Source organism: Akebia trifoliata, chromosome 10, assembly GCF_017979445.1.
Source record: "Akebia trifoliata isolate Shusen 1 chromosome 10, ASM1797944v1, whole genome shotgun sequence".
NCBI lineage: Eukaryota > Viridiplantae > Streptophyta > Magnoliopsida > Ranunculales > Lardizabalaceae > Akebia > Akebia trifoliata.
The window spans coordinates 24,192,844-24,206,166 of NC_141384.1; positions in this window are offsets into that span (position 1 = coordinate 24,192,844).

Below are 13,323 nucleotides of genomic sequence, written 5' to 3' on the forward strand. Positions count from 1 at the left end.
GCGAGGCCTGTAAATGCCTACGATTTGCTGCAAATCCCTTCCAAGAATCTGTGTGCTGAAAGATTTCAAATCCAAGAAACTTTATCTAAATTAGGAATTAGTTTCAAAGGTTTCCTAATGAAACAAATCTCCTGATTATTTGAGGTTTAAAAAAAAAAATAGTTTGCGGTTTATTATGAGTCCATTCAACTTGGCTCAGTTAAAGTTGAGGTGACTCAATCGAAACTAGATGTTGGAGTTTCTCAAGATCAACCCAGAATCTTGATGAGTAAACTCAAACAAGAATGATTAAAAAAAAAATGATCAAACCTTCTTCTAATTCTGGACTTGAACCAGATCTCGAATGAAGAAGGAAAAAAAAGAAGAAGAAAATAAAGCTTGAGAGCGTGGACGGTCGAGAGTCATCGAAATTTTTGGAGATGGTGGAAGAGCTCATAGAAATGTTTTGATATAGGATTTCGTCGAGAGCAAGAGAAAGGAGATTTTTCGAGACTCGAGAAGGCTCAACAAGCTCGAAATGCCTTCATTTTCAGTTTTTGCAACAACACCTATGACTGGCAGGGACGTCGATCGAACCAGATCGACGAAGTTGGGGATCCAAACCTCCAGATGTCTATTCTATGGCCAACTCCCTTAAGAAAAAGCTCGGTTAGGCACCTTCGATAGGTCATGATAAAGGGTTTGAAAAGCGAAATTTCTTATAAAAACCCTACTTCTACTCGAAGAGAACGAGAAAAGAGATTTGGCTGTTTATGTTTTGTCATTTTTTATAATGGCACCCTACTTTTAATCCCTAAATCGCAACTGTTTTATACAAAACCGTTGTCTATTAGTCCTGCTAAAAAAAAGTTAAAATATGTGTTAAAAAAAAAGGTAATTTTTTTTTTCATAAAGTTCTTTGAAAACATTCCTTTTGGAAACATCCTCATCAAAAAAGGGTGGAGAAAATGATTAATGTCTTCATTTTATTATTAAAAATATAAAAAAAAAGTTTTCATAAAAAATTGTTGACCTACCTTTGTTGCAGGATTGCAAATAAAGTCACGTGGTAAATCCTTATAAACTCGAAAGAGACGCACTATGTTAACATGATCAACATAATCAAGGTTGCATCATCATCAACTACACTTCCTACAATACATCCTTGAGGGGGCACTTGTAAGCATCAAAATTTTAAATTGATTCCTACATCTTTCTTATATCATAATATGTCCCTAAAAGTCATAAAAGACTCAATAAATTTAAATTGGGCCATTGATAGGGAATGAGCCTCATAAAACTTTGATTTTAGCTTTTCGCAGATAAAATCCATGGTCGAGTAAGTCTAAGTGATTCACATATTAAGCATTGGGACTTTTTGTAAAATTCATGGTTTAATTTTCATATAATATTTCATTCATTTATTATTGAGAATAAGTTTTGAACTCAAGACCTCTTGAGTGTTTTATTGTAAAAAGTAGTACTTTCCTTTTTTGGTGAAACATAAAAGAAATCTTTTTTTTTTTATTTTACTTTATTGGTTTTGAAAGTTGAAAAAACATCTCTTCTTTCTTTAGTCCCACATCGGGTAAATACAAGGAAAGTTCTCAACTTATTTATGATCCCTCTCTCTTTAATGCTTGAGTGTGAGAGAGATAGAGACTGGGCCTCGCGCGCACATGGGGGCCAAGGCACTGTGGGACTGCAGCCCATTGAATTTGGGGCCAACCTGTCTGAAAACCTTAGTGCGCGTGTGCGCATACAATGCATGCATAGGGGGGGTGTAGATTTCGAAATTTAAGCCTCACGTGGGTGCGTGTGATAGACCCGTTTTTGCTAAACTTTTATTGTTGGTTTGTGTTTTTATCTCAACCGTTGATTTGTTTTTTACTGTTTTGGACTACTATTGTGAACAGTTGGGTCTATTGTGAACCGATGGCTTGCTGTTTATAAAATTTGTTTTTTCCTTATATTCAAGTACAGAAAACAAAAAACTTTCTGATCTTTCTTCTTTTCTCTCGGAATACAAATCTTGCTGCTTGTGAAAAGTTCGATTTAATCGAGTTCGCCGTAGATCTGCTATTTTCGAGTGCACGCTTAGCATATAGTGACTGTTGAATCTTGGAAACCAAACGCCAGAAACCAACTGCACTACAACGGCTTTTCCGTGCCTCAGTCACCGATAAGTTCTTCCAATTTTCTCGAATTATTTATATTATAATATTGCTTATAATTCATTGTTTCAACAAACCAGAATCAAACTTTTTCCAACAATCTTAAAACCAATTTTTTATATCTATATCCTGTTTCTGTTTCTGAACTTTAAAACATGGATTTTAGACCCGAACATGTGAAACCTGACTTGTTAAAATCAGAACCTTTTAATGGGAAATTTTATCGAAGATGGAGCCAAAAGATGCTCTTCTTCCTTGAAGCCCTTAATGTATTGTTCGTACTCAAAATAGAAAAACCTACAGATATAGACCCTAATCTGCAGAATTGGATCAAAGCAGATGGAATTTGTAGGAATTATATTTTATCTTGTCTTGTAAACACTTTGTATGATATTTATTGTGTGTATAGTACTTTTATAGAATTATGGGGGGCATTAGAGAAGAAATATGTAACAGAAAATGCAGGTGTCAAAAAATATGTAGTTAAAACATTCTTAGAATTTTTAATTGTCGATGGAAAGTCGATTATAGATCAAGTAAATGAATTTCAAAACATTATTCACGAGTTGACTTATAAAGGCATTAAATTGTCAGAACAGTTTTTAGTGTCATTTCTAATTGAGAAACTTCTTGAAAGTTGGAATGGATACAAGACTAATTTGAGGCAGAAAAAGAAAGATAAATCTCTTGAAGACCTCATTGTCCACATTAACATAGAAGAAACTAGTAGACTAAGTGTAAAACCCTGAAATTTCTTCGTATCTCGAGGAAAAAATAAATAGTAGAATTTTAAGAAAATCTTGAAAGTGGGACTTAGGGGTAAAACTTTAGGATATTTCTAATAATTTTTAATGGAATCTGACATCACCATTAGATTCAAAATGATCGAAAAACATAGTTTAGCCTGTAAGCACGCTCAAGTGCGAGTCCGAATATAAAAGTTACAAAATCCTCGATTACCAGGTCGGACCAGGCTAAAATAGTGACTTATTGGTAGAGAAAGAATTGTTAAAATTCGATCATACCATTGGGTTCATAACGAAAAATTATTGAACATGGACTATTTATTTGTCATTTTTGGAAATCAAGAAGTCGAATTACCGTCAAAAACGAAAACGACATCAAGTTTAGGGGTCACCTCAGGGCAAAAATGTAAACTTTTGATAGAGACATAAATTGTAGAAATTGACTGCACCATTAGATCCAGAACGATAAATTAGGCGAAATAGAGTATTCATTTGTCAGTTTTGGAGTCCGGATGGTCAAACTATCGTCGATCAAAACAATTGACAAAATACAGATTTTGTCCCAAATTTTATATAAATAAAATTTAAATTTCTTTCTTATTACTTCGTCTCCTCCAACCGTCCAACAGCCGACGTTTAAAAAAAAAATTTTTTTTCTTAAAACTTCAACCTCAGATTTCTCGCAAACGGTTCGCCGTTGACGACCGACGCAGAAGGGAGAAATGTCCGCAGCTGCATTCTCTACAAAACCCATCAAATCTCTTTCTATTTCACTTTCTTTTTCATCAAATATCGTCAAAAATTAGCCGTATTTATATACGGGAATTTCGAAACTTTAACCTCGGATTTCGTCCGTTTCGTGGTCAAATCGTCTTCCGACGTAGAAGGGAGAAACATCCGCAGCCTCATTCTCTAGATAACTCAACCAAATTCCTTCCGTTTTCTCGTCTTTTTCAACCTGTATCGTCAAAAATCAGCCGTACGTATATACGTGGATTTCGAAAACTTCGACCTCGAATTTCATCGGTTTCGGGGTCAAACTGTCCTCCATCGCAGAAGGGAGAAAGGACGACGGCGTCGAGATCTTCAAAACCACCAGGCCAGATTCAAAAATCAGCCACTTCGAAGTTCGGTCTGTCTCGATTTCCTTACCAATCGCCTCGATTTTCGCATACGTGCTTCGATCCTTTTGCCTAGACATTGTAAGGAACTCTCAATTGCTATTAGTAATCATAGATTGTGAAAATTGCATTTAGGATTTTATCATAAAATTTCGATGTATTTTCAAAATATAGAATACTTTTGTTATTTAAAAATTCACGCCCTTAAATTGCATGTTTGATATGTTTAGTTGTATTTTTAACAAATTATACGTGGGTAGGGTATTTTAACGGGTTATTTCCATTAATTGGGTCTTGTGCACTGCTCGGACCCCGTTTTGATATGAAATTTATATTCTTTTTTATATTATTGATAGAAATAAATTCTATAGTTGAAAAATGTGATTTAATATTTAATGAACTCATATTGAGTTGATGAATATCAAAAAATGGATATTTTATGAAGAGATTGAAAACTGTAAAAATCGAAAAAAAGGAAAAAGGGTATGAAACGGTAAAATGTCAGAGTCACACCCGAGGGGTGATGTATGCATTTTACGTTGTTGTGTTGTGTGCAGGTTGGTGAACAGATATCCAGGGATAATATTATTGGTTGCATGTTTATTTAAATTTCTGTTAGCGCGAGACGCTGTTTACATTTCCGTCATGTTATTTATTTTAGGCCGGGTGGCCACCTTTGCATGGTAGGAAACTGGATATCTATTCTCAACCTTGTATTGTTAATTTCTTTTTTATTTTCAAATGAAAATAATCTATATATGTAGCTATTTTGTGAGCTGTTAAAGAGTTTGTGAATGCCTAAAGGGATAATGCGTCATATCATCCGGAGTGGTGTACTATCCTGGGATATACGGTAGGGACTACCAAGCTCACACGTGGTATGAGACGCGTATGAGAGTGGAGTCACAACTGGAATCCGGGTTATTCCTCTCTATCTTTACCAGTGAACTTGTAATGTAAATGTGGTCGTATACGAATGGTTTGTTTATTTGGGAATCGCATGCACGCCTGATAGGCATAGACGAAGATGATTAGTCAGTGATCACTAACAATCTATAGTAGTCGAACGTTCTGACACATCGAAAAGAGACCCATTGCTTACGGTCACGTCAAACGGCCAGCCTGAGCCGGATAAATGGTCAACCAAGTGTGGTAAGTGCAGCGACCGGCCACAAAATCAGGAACTAAAAGCCAGAGAAGAATTGTAACATCATGTCCCGACTGGGAGCGATCTAGTCGTGAATCCCAACTTTCTAATTTCAATACTCCACCATTGTGTATTATGTATCTGTTGCCTTACTTTGATATATAAAATGAAATGCATGTTTAATATTTCTATTTGTTTAATTAGATTTGTATATAAAGAAAATGTTATAGTGAGTACTGTTGATTGATGTAATGTCAGTTTTAAAATGTTTAGTTGCTCATCCCTGGCTATATGTACCAGTTAATCGTAGTTTCTTCTGTAAAAATTTTAGATATTTTAAAATGATTCAGTATGTTTATTCGTTCATATTAGGAGGGGTTATTAGTAGCAATTGTTTGTTTCTTTACGAGGTAACCATTGTTACTCACCCTTTCCTTCTCCATTTTTTTTTAGTTTCAGATTCAGAGCTTGGCGAGGTAGGTATAGAGCACGTATGAGGATCATCTGGTTGGTTAGATAGACAACCAGAGTCCGTCACCTGGTAAGTACTAGGGCTATACCTCTTAGTGGTGTTAGTTCCCCCAGGTAGTCTTATGGATTCTGTCTTGAGTGTTAGGATTTCTGTTAGAGTGAGGAATTTTGTATAATCTTATATTCTGGTTATTCTTCCGCACTCTGATCTTTCGTACGTTATTAGACGTGTATAAGCTTCCGCTAGTATTATATTTTGTATATGTATGCAGGATTGTATGTCGTTTATCAAGTGCAGGTTGAACGCCTTGGAATGCTAACATAAACAGAGGAGACCATGCCGAAATTTCGAGGTGCCACCTAGTACCTCGAGATCTGACATGAGGATTTGTGTTAGTGTTCGGCGGGGCGCCACAGATGGTATCAGAGCATAGCATTAGATCCGTATGGGATACAGATCTGCTATATTTTGAAGAGTTGGTTGATACTATAGATATTAGAGTGATGATCATAAAGTGTCACTAGGAATTCGGTATCCGAGCTCATTAGTAGTTCCGTATTGGAATTACGAGTTCTTCCGTGTATAGAAGTCTATAGAGCCTTGTAAGCCTAAGATAGGATTCTAAGTTTATTCTATTAGTAATGGAAATGGAGTCCATTACTAAGTTCCAAGCTACGATAGTAATTCATAGTTACGTAAGAACGATTTTGGCCTTATTCTAATAAGTGCCTTATTACGGTTAAACACAAATGAGAGGAATGGACGAGACAGAGATCGAATCGCAACAGAGACAAGATAGGTTCTCGATCAGACTACTGACTTGATAGCATAGCTAATGTCATTCATGGGACATATGGCTAAGTCTAATGTCAAGTTCAGAGAAGAAATATGAATAATACAACCACCACCACCTCGAAACCAAATGGAAAGAAGACAATTAGTATCTAATAAGAGATAAACAATTACGAAACTAATAAATTCATAAGACAAATAATCATACATGAGGAGTGAGATTAAAGACATACCAACTCAATTGATGGAATAATTTTATAAGAAACCACAACATATACTACTAAATCAGTTGAAAGAATGAGTTGTGGTATGTTATGAATGTGGCAAATCGGGACATAAAGTAGAGCAAGGGTCGATGTCAACCGATTAAGGATGCGTGGCTCAGAAAGATGCTAGACAAACCAATGTATGAGACAATAAGGCCACCATATTTTTATCAAGTTGATAACATATTCGTGCCATCCCAAACAGACAAGACTAGCGATTGAAAGTGAGAGATGGTACAAGACTTACCATGATTGCAAGGCGCACCATCAAATCCAAGAAATGAGGGAGTGTTGGACTTCTTCGCAATAGACAAACACTACTCCACCTCAAGGACCACTACTACAAGTCGTGCTTTTGAAGAATGAGATAATTTCTCAGCCCAAAAGACAGGTAAATCCAGGGATGTGATTGTAAAATTTTCAACGATTACGTTCACTGAGATTTGGGGATTTTTCCGATCCGGTTAAGAGCAATGAGTGGGTTTTAAAGACCTGAAAGATTTTGAGCGCCATGTAGTGCCCGAGAGATTAGTGGATGACGTTGACTACATTCCAGTTGGATGGATATGCTAGTCATTAGTAACGTTTAAGAGGAATATATTAGGAGATGGATCGTTCGAGTGGGTAGAATTCAAGAGGATATTTCTTGATAGATTCATATCCGAAATTGCTCGAGAAATCAAATACTGGGAGTTTTTGAGATTAGTGCAGGGTAATCTATTAATTACAGAGACTAAGATATGATTTTCATTAGGTTGTCACGATATGCGCCCGAGCTTATCTTGACAGATTTGCAGAAGGCCCGTAGATTCTTTAGAAGATTATAACCCTACCTAAGGGCCAAGAGATCGATGATTGAGACTACCAAATATAGAGATACGGCAAATTGAGCTTAAAGGATAAAACGAGAAGAGATAGAGTTTCAGACCTCCAAGGGGCAAATGAGTTGACCTTAGATTTCTTTTCTTCCCAGATCAGATTCGGCCAAGAGGCCGATGTATTCGAGGCTAATCTTCCTCAGATCAGTGTATCCACAATATAGAACTCCTCCACTATCAAGTTGTAGAGTTCTCCAATCACCGAATTATAGAGCAGTTGGAGCTCCAATGATGTCAACAGGGCCAAAGGAATCAACAAGGCAGGTTCAGAGCCTACAGACCCCAATCTACTAACTGCCTACTCCACAGAGATTTACGAAGATAAGATTGTTGACATTGTTACGCGTGTGATCAGGTAGGACATATCAAGAGAAAATGTCATCTATCATAGGCGTGAGCAAGGGTTATGACCGAGGAGAAAGTACATGTCTCCGACGAAGTTTTTGAAAGTACGATTTCTAATTATAATGTTAGAAATTGGAGTTCTATTGAATACTGGTTCTTCTAAATCATATAATTCTGCTGAAAGTTTGCATACTTGATAGAGCTGTTCTTCCCACTATTCATTATTCTAGTATAATATTTGGAACGGACTAAACAACCAACCTTTCTCCTACCGCTTTCCACTTTCTATGCTATCATCACATCCTCATCTTTAACCTTATCATTTTTCTACTGATTTGATATTTATATAATTTGGAACTGCGAAGCTTCTGGAAGTGGACGGAGTAGAAACTACTAAACTAATAGTAAGGGGATGAAGGAATGAAACTAATTCGAACTAGAATGAAAAGGTGCAAGCTTAAAAAAATAAATAAATAAATAAAAAGCTAACCGTGAACCAACTAGACTGCATTTTGATAATTAATAGATATGTTGTATGTATAAGGAAGGTTATAAAGTGTGAGAATGCGAGTGCAATTTATAAGACTAGTAATGTGACTATATAACAAGTGAAGGTATGGGTAATAACTAATATTGTATATGGTTGAATTGAGGAACTGGTGAAATTTGGAAAAATGTATCGTACAATTTTGAAAGAGCATGTGGTATGTAAAAGAAAAGAGATTTAGTAGAGTATAAGTTAGGAGGTGGGTCGATGTAAAATGTGAGAAAGAATAATCTTGTGACAATGTTGCATTAATGATGACTTAATGAAATTGTGAGAAAATAGATGTAGGATTTATTCCCTCGAGTAAGATTTTAAATTATAAAAGTTATGACAGAGGTTTTGAAGAAATATCACGATAAGTAGAAAATGTAATATTGAATTGGGTGTGTTTACGGTAAGACTATGCATTGAGGAGTAATATTCATAGCAAATATGAGTAAAACATAATATATGGTGTAATTGATGCGAGAAGTAAATATAAAGAATAAAGAAGATTTGAAAGAATTGTTGTTGATAGATATTAACAAGGAAGTGATATAAGGTGAATTGATTGTTATCTTATGGTTATACAAATAATGGATTTGTTGGAGTATGAATTTGAATTAGAGTGATAAATTAATGAATGTGTTGGGTTTACGAAATATGGGAGACATAAGTTTACGAGTTATAAATGAGATTGACTTGGGACTAAAGAATAGATAGTAATCGAAAATAGGTGTTGTTTATTATAATGTCATGTTAGTGGAATCACGACAAAACTCGATAAGGTATGATTTTAATTTCGATGACAAAATTTTTATTAAGGGGGGGAGAATATAAAACCCTGAAATTTCTTCGTATCTCGAGGAAAAAAATAAATAGTATAATTTTAAGAAAATCTTGAAAGTAGGACTTAGGGGTAAAACTTTAGGATGTTTCTAATAATTTTTAATGGAATCTGACCTCACCATTAGATTCAAAATGATTGAAAAACATAGTTTAGCCTGTAAGCACGCTCAAGTGCGAGTCCGAATATAAAAGTTACAAAATCCTCGATTACCAGGTCGGACCAGGCTAAAATAGTGACTTATTGGTAGAGAAAGAATTGTTAAAATTCGATCATACCATTGGGTTCATAACGAAAAATTATTGAACATGGACTATTTATTTGTCATTTTTGGAAATCAAGAAGTCGAATTACCGTCAAAAACGAAAACGACATCAAGTTTAGGGGTCACCTCAGGGCAAAAATGTAAACTTTTGATAGAGACATAAATTGTAGAAATTGACTGCACTATTAGATCTGGAACGATAAATTAGGCGAAATAGAGTATTCATTTGTCAGTTTTGGAGTCCGGATGGTCAAATTATCGTCGATCAAAACAATTGACAAAATACCGATTTTGTCCCAAATTTTATATAAATAAAATTTAAATTTTTTTCTTATTACTTCGTCTCCTCCAACCGTCCAACAGCCGACGTTTAAAAAAAAATTGTTTTTTTCTTAAAACTTCAACCTCAGATTTCTCGCAAACGATTCGCCGTTGACGACCGACGCAGAAGGGAGAAATGTCCGCAGCTGCATTCTCTACAAAACCCATCAAATCTCTTTCTATTTCACTTTCTTTTTCATCAAATATCGTCAAAAATTAGCCGTATTTATATACGGGAATTTCGAAACTTTAACCTCGGATTTCGTCCGTTTCGTGGTCAAATCGTCTTCCGACGCAGAAGGGAGAAACATCCGCAGCCTCATTCTCTAGATAACTCAACCAAATTCCTTCCGTTTTCTCATCTTTTTCAACCTGTATCGTCAAAAATCAGCCGTACGTATATACGTGGATTTCGAAAACTTCGACCTCGAATTTCATCGGTTTCGGGGTCAAACTGTCCTCCATCGCAGAAGGGAGAAAGGACGACGGCGTCGAGATCTTCAAAACCACCAGGCCAGATTCAAAAATCAGCCACTTCGAAGTTCGGTCTGTCTCGATTTCCTTACCAATCGCATCGATTTTCGCATACGTGCTTCGATCCTTTTGCCTAGACATTGTAAGGAACTCTCAATTTCTATTAGTAATCATAGATTGTGAAAATTGCATTTAGGATTTTATCATAAAATTTCGATGTATTTTCAAAATATAGAATACTTTTGTTATTTAAAAATTCACGCCCTTAAATTGCATGTTTGATATGTTTAATTGTATTTTTAACAAATTATACGTGGGTAGGGTATTTTAACGGGTTATTTCCATTAATTGGGTCTTGTGCACTGCTCGGACCCCGTTTTGATATGAAATTTATATTCTTTTTTATATTATTGATAGAAATAAATTCTATAGTTGAAAAATGTGATTTAATATTTAATGAACTCATATTGAGTTGATGAATATCAGAAAATGGATATTTTATGAAGAGATTGAAAACTGTAAAAATCGAAAAAAAAGAAAAAGGGTATGAAACGGTAAAATGTCAGTGTCACACCCGAGGGGTGATGTATGCATTTTACGTTGTTGTGTTGTGTGCAGGTTGGTGAACAGATATCCAGGGATAATATTGTTGGTTGCATGTTTATTTAAATTTCTGTTAGCGCGAGGCGCTGTTTACATTTCCGTCATGTTATTTATTTTAGGCCGGGTGGCCACCTTTGCATGGTAGGAAACTGGATATCTATTCTCAACCTTGTATTGTTAATTTCTTTTTTATTTTCAAATGAAAATAATCTATATATGTAGCTATTTTGTGAGCTGTTAAAGAGTTTGTGAATGCCTAAAGGGATAGTGCGTCATATCATCCGGAGTGGTGTACTATCCTGGGATATACGGTAGGGACTACCAAGCTCATACGTGGTATGAGACGCGTATGAGAGTGGAGTCACAACTGGAATCCGGGTTATTCCTCTCTATCTTTACCAGTGAACTTGTAATGTAAATGTGGTCGTATACGAATGGTTTGTTTATTTGGGAATCACATGCACGCCTAATAGGCATAGACGAAGATGATTAGTCAGTGATCACTAACAATCTATAGTAGTCGAACGTTCTGACACATCGAAAAGAGACCCATTGCTTACGGTCACGTCAAACGGCCAGCCTGAGCCGGATAAATGGTCAACCAAGTGTGGTAAGTGCAGCGACCGGCCACAAAATCAGGAACTAAAAGCCAGAGAAGAATTGTAAACAAAAAAGAAATTAACAATAAAAGGTTGAGAATGGATATCCAGTTTCCTACTATGCAAGTGTGGCCACCCGGCTTAAAATAAATAACAAAACGGAATCGTAAACAGCGCCTCGCGCTAACAGAAATTTAAATAAACATGCAACCAACAATATTATCCCTGGATATCTGTTTTCCAACCTACAAACAACACAACAACGTAAAATGCAGACATCACCCCTCGGGTGTGACTCTGACATTTTACCGTTTCATACCCTTTTTTTTTTTTTTAATTTTTATAGTTTTCAATCTCTTCAATAAAATATAAATTTTCTGATATTCATCAACTCAATATGAGTTCATTGAATATTAAATTACATTTTCCAACTATAGAATTTATTTTTTTTATCAATAATATTGAAAAAGAATACAAATTTTATATCAAAACGGGGTCTGAGCAGTGCACAAGACCCAATTTATGGAAATAACCCGTTAAAATACCCTACCCACGTATAATTTGTTAAAAAATATAATTAAACATATCAAACATGCAATTTCTAACGTAAATTTTTAAATAACAAAATAATTCCATATTTTGGAAATACATCAAACTTTTTTCGATAAAATCCTAAATGCAATTTTCACAATATACGATTATTAATAGAAATTAAAGTTCCTTACAATCACTAGACGATGGAATTGAAGCGCGTGTGCTGAAATCAAGGTGAACGGTGCGAAAATCGAGGTAACTCGTACTTCGAGATGACTGATTTTTAAAATCGGCCTAGTGGTTTCAAAGATCTCGATGTCGTCGTCATTTCTCCCTTCTGCGGCGGAGAACGGTTTGACCCCGAAACGGATGAAATACGAGATCGAAGTTTCGAAATCCCCATATATACGTGCGGTTGATTTTTGACGATACGGGGTGAAAAAGACGAGAAAACAGAAGGAATTTGGGTTAATTATGTAGAGAATGAGGCTGCAAACGTTTCTCCATTCTGCGTCGGAAGACGGTTTGACCCCGAAATGGATGAAATCCGAGGTCAAAGTTTTGAAATTTTCGTATATAAATACAGTTGATTTTTGACGATATTGGATGAAAAAGAAAGTGAAATGGAAAGAGGTTGGGTGAGTTTTGTAGAGAACGCAGCTGTGGACATTTCTTCCTTTTGCGTCAGTCGTCAACGACGAACCGTTTGCGAGAGATCTGAGGTAGAAAATCGAAAGAAATCGAAAAAAAATTATATGTCGTTAGCTGGTTTTGGACGGGTTGGGATGACAACGAATTAAAAAATATTAAAAAAATTTATTTATATAAATATTTGGACGAAATCGGTATTTCGTCTATTGTTTCGATCGACAATAACTTGACCGTTCGGACTCCAAAACTGACAAATGAATACTCTATTTTGCCTAATTTTTTATTTTGGATATAATGGTATGATCAATTTCTATAAATTCTATCTTCAACAAAAATTTACATTTTTAGCCTGAGGTGACCCCTAACCTTGACGTCGTTTTCATTTTTGACGAAAACTCGACTTCCTGATCTCCAAAAATGACATATAAATAGTCCATATTTAATAATTGTTCGTTATGAAGCCAATGGTATAATCGGATCTTAATAATTTTTACTCTAGAAAAAAGTTACTATTTTAGCCTGGTCTGACCCGGTAATCGAGGATTTTGCAATTTTTATATTCGGACTCGCATTTGAACATGCT